The sequence below is a fragment of the Hylobates moloch genome, unplaced genomic scaffold (genome assembly GCF_009828535.3).
Source record: "Hylobates moloch isolate HMO894 unplaced genomic scaffold, HMol_V3 SCAFFOLD_11, whole genome shotgun sequence".
Taxonomy (NCBI): domain Eukaryota; kingdom Metazoa; phylum Chordata; class Mammalia; order Primates; family Hylobatidae; genus Hylobates; species Hylobates moloch.
In genome coordinates this window covers 103,145,536-103,150,436 of record NW_026652286.1, presented here as the reverse complement: position 1 = coordinate 103,150,436, position 4,901 = coordinate 103,145,536, and positions in this window count along the sequence as shown.

Sequence of the window (4,901 nt, the reverse complement as noted above, 5' to 3'; positions counted from 1 at the left end):
AAATTGAAGAAAGAAGAATAGGAAGGAGAGACGCACCACTCACGGTAAACAAAGGAACAGGACAGCGCCTCCTTCAACTGGCTCCGGTGATTGGCTATGAGGAATGGCTGTGTGCTTAGATTTTTTAAACAACGTTGAAGGACTGTTTTCTTAGACTGGCATGACAGGTAGTGATGCCTAATTTTTCAGAAAGTTGTGAGACAGAGAGCGAGCGAGTGACCTAGAGCGAGCGAGACAGCAAGTTCCAACAGTGCCACCTTCTGGCCATAATGTGGTGAGACAGGCATGACCTATGTCTTGGTTCTCATGGTGGCAATTGTTACTGCATATAATACTAAAATGTGCAAGTAACTCTTACTGACCAGGTACTGTAGTAACCACAGATTGTAATCACGGATGCATCCCCCATGGAATCTTGGGCAACCTTTTACGAGTGTCTTGCTAGACTCCTCCACAACGCTGTATCTTGGGAGAACAGGGACCATCTCTTTTGCAACTTTGTGAACCCCATACTTGGCAGTTAGTCACTAAAAATACCAGTGGCAGGAACAGAAAGGGCTGTTTGTGAATTTGTTTCTCAGTGTATTAAAATCAATTAAAATCTCATTAACAAGCAAGACAACGTCAATATCGCAGTAAAGTTTCTGCTAGATCTGGTTTTCCCTGATAGAGATCACAGAATTGGGAGCGTGCCTGTTGAGACTGTGAACACCAGATGAAGGCAGGAAAAATAATCAGAGTAGCTAGCACTTTACAGGGGATTGAACTTAAAGTGGCCTCAGGGATATGATGTAATGATTTCCAGCCAGGTGTGGTGGCTCATATCTGTAATCTTAGCACTTTGGGAGGCTAAGGGCAGGAGTTCAAGACCAGCCTGGCCAACATGGTAAAACCCCAACTCAACTAAAATTACAAAAATTAGCCAGGCATAGTGGTGGGTGCCTATAATCCCAGCTACTCAGGAGGCTGAGGCAGGAGAATTGCTTCAACCTGGGAGGCGGAGATTGCAGTGAGCCAAGACCATGCCACTGCACTCCAGCCTGTGTGACAGAGTAAGACTCTGTCTCAAAAAAAAAAAAAAGAAAGAAAGATTTTCTAAATACTGAAAAACTTTAAAGTTTCCAAAAAGAGAGACTATCTAGGACCAAGGAAGAATTAAGCAGCACAGAAATGCTTCCACACATGCAGGTGGCAATCACAGAAACCTGCAGACCAAAGGGAATACAAGGTGACTGTCAGCACAAAAGTGATGCCAAAAATCAGACATTGCCTGCCTGGGATGTGTGCTCAGTGATATGATAGACAAGGACAAGGAAATCCTTCGTTACAGGCAATGTGGAGTCACAGCCATTGCACAATAGCCAAACTTACAGAAAATGGACACGAACTGTAGCACAAATGGTATTACTTTGTTTAGAAAGAACTCTGTCAGGTCCTTTGTAGGGACATGGATGAAACTGGAAACCACCATTCTCAGCAAACTATCGCAAGGACAAAAAACCAAACACCGCATGTTGTCACCCATAGGTGGGAATTGAACAGTGAGAACACATGAACACAGGAAGGGGAACATCACACTCCGGGGACTGTTGTGGGGTGGGGGAGGGGGGACGGACAGCATTAGGAGATATACCTAATGTTAAATGACGAGTTAATGGATGCAGCACACCAACATGGCACATGTATACATATGTAACAAACCTGCACGTTGTGCACATGTACCCTAGAACTTAAAGTATAATAATAATAAAATTTTTTAAAAAGCAGGTTAAAAAAATAAAAAATAATAAAAAAAAGAAAGAACTCTGTTTATATTTAAGTGCTAGCACAGGCTTTTGAGAGAAGCTATTTATTCCCTTCTTTGAGATTTTTAAAGGAGGGCCATTCTCCCAAGAAATCTCCAATGACAGGCCAAATGAACTCCTGGAGTCTCTTCCAGCTCTGTAATACCATCATTTAATCCTTGGTTCTGCTGAAAGGAACACTAATTCAGTGTACCACAATCTCACCAGAAAACTGTCATATTTAATTTCCAGTTTATGAATTCCACCTTGGTTAAGAATCCTGTCTCTGCTGCTTATTAGCTAGGTGACCAGAAGCAAATTCTCTAACCTCTCGAACCTATTTCTTCACCTGTCTGTAAGATGTCTTTTTCAGAGGATTGTCCTGATGATTAAATGAGATAAGAGTTGTGAGCGGCTCAGCACAGTGCACAGAAGCACTCAAAAGATGGAAGCTATTATTACCGAGGATTGAATGAAAATTAAATTAAAGTAAGTACAGCCAGGCACGGTGGCTCACGCCTGTAACCCCAGCACTTTGGGAGACCGAGGTGGGCAGATCACGAAGTCAAGAGATCGAGACCATCCTGGCCAACATGGTAAAACCCCGTCTCTACTAAAAATACAAAAGTTAGCTGGGCGTGGTGGTGCATGCCTGTAGTCCCAGCTACTCGGGAGGCTGAGGCAGGAGAATCACGTGAACCTGGGAGGCAGAGGTTGCAGTGAGCCGAGATCACGCCATTGCACTCCAGCCTGGTGACAGAGCGAGACTCTGTCTCAAAAAAAAAAAAAAAAAGTGCTCAGAACAATGCCCAGGCCCATAGTAAACACTAAACTTTAATGAAAATGTATGAATTGTAAACGAAGTTCTAAAGCAAAACAATTTTTTTATCTTCATGTAGAGGATACGATAGTATTTTAGGAAAAAAAATTCATCACTAGTTATGTCATTTTGGGTAAGTCACTGAAACCTCTGAATTTCATTTCTTGTCTGCAAAATGTGAGTGAGTGGCAGTGGATTAGATGGTCACCAATGTTTCTTCCCATTTTAAGGAGTTGGAATTCTAAAGAATACCAGAACTTATACACACTAAAAATGTATCATATATACCATATAAAACTCTAGTTATAAACTAAGAAATAACCAGTCACTAATAATGTAAGTTGATTAAAAACTTAAAAATCACTATAGGCCTACAGTATAAGACACCATAAACATAAAAACCTTTTAATTATTTAAGAATGGATTAAATAATAAGCAACTATTAGATACAGAATTAAAGACAAAACAAAGATATTTTCATTTTTTATATAATTTCCTTTTCACATTCAGAGCGAGAAATTATTCTGAGCTTCTTATTCCATAAGAATGGCATATAGCGAGCCTAAGTAATCCCAGATTCCAAATGTGAGGAATCCAAATTAATACTCTTTTACATTCAGGAGTCAGCAAACTTTTCTGTAAAGAGCCAGATAGTAAATATTTTAGGCTTATTCAACCCTTCCGTCGCAGCTCAACAGCAAAGAATGCGTTCATGAATGGCTGTGGCTGCATTCCAATAAACTTTATTTATGGACACAAATTTGAATTTCAAACCATTTTCAAGTGGCAAGAAATTTTAATATTCTAATTTTTTAAATTTACCACTTAAAAATATAAAAAACTATTCTTAGCTTGTAGAGTGCAAAAAAACAAGCAGTGTGCAGCAATTAGCCCACGGGCCGTAGTTTGGCAACCCTGCTGTAATTATGTATTTTGGGAAATAAAGTAGTAATGTAAGAAATCCGGAATTGGCAGAATGCCGTTATGGGATTTTCACGGGTTGGTTTGTTGATGTTTGTTTGGCTGTACTGTTTTCATCTGCCATTCCTGTAAGAGCTTCCACTACAAACCACCCACCCTTTCTCTCTCCCTGTGGCAAGGGTCCTGGGTTTAACATAGCCAAGGTAAGCCTGACACCTTGTGGTTGCATTGCGAACGGCAGGAGCTACCTTGGAAGTCAGCAGCACTGCACATCTGGGCAAGGGGCAATCCAGGAGGGAGCGGGGGCTGCCGACCCAGTCAATGAACCAGTCAGCAGGTGGCGGTGGCGGCGGCGGCGGCGGTGTTGTTGTTGTTGAAATGAGGAAGGATAAAGTCCAGAACTCACTATCTGACTTCTCTCTCCAAAGAGAACTTCCAAAATGCTACCTATGGGGGCACTTCATCCTATTAAAAAAATGAAGCAGCAGTGGCCGGGCTCGGTTGCTCACGCCTGTAATCCCAGTACTTTGGGAGGCGGAGGTGGGAGAATCACCTGACGTCAGGAGTTCAAGACCAGCATGACCAACATGGTGAAACCCTGTCTCTACTAAAAAAAAAACAAACAAACAAACAAATATTAGCCGGGCATGGTGGCGGGAGCCTGTAATCCCAGCTGCTTGGGAGGCTGAGGCAAGAGAATCACTTGAACCCTGGACGCGGAGGTTTCAGTGAGCCAAGATCTCGCCATTGCACTCCAGCCTGGGCAATAAGAGTGAAACGCCATCTCAAAAAATTAAAAAATAAAATAAAAATGAAGCAGCAACTTCCAGAGCCTTCACAACTGAAGCCTCCATGGACACTCAAGACTTTCCTTGGTTTAGTTAAATCTCCCACTGCTAGCCCTTAGCATCCGGGCGGGAGAAAGGGAAACTGGGCATGCTCCTCACTCCCACTCCTCCCAGTGCTTACACTCGAGAAAGAAGGCAAACCTACAGGACCTAACCGCTACTGAAAATCAGGAGTTAGCTGGCGCGGGAGCTCACGCCTACAATCCCAGCACTTTGGGAGGTTGAGGCGGGCGGATCACCTGAGGTCAGGAGTTGGAGACCAGCCTGGCCAAAATGGTGAAACCCTGTCTCTACTGAAAATACAAAAGTTAACCAGGTGTGGTGGTGCCCGCCTGCAGTCTCAGCTACTTGGGAGGCTGAGGCAGGAGAATCTCTTGAACCTGAGAGGCAGAAGTTGCTGTGAGCCAAGATCATGCCATTGCACTCCAGCCTGGGCGACAAAGTGAGACTCCGTCTCAAAAAAGAGAAAATCAAGAGTTGTACTCTGGGAAACAGCAAATAAGGGGCTTCGAGGAGGTAAAAACCAGT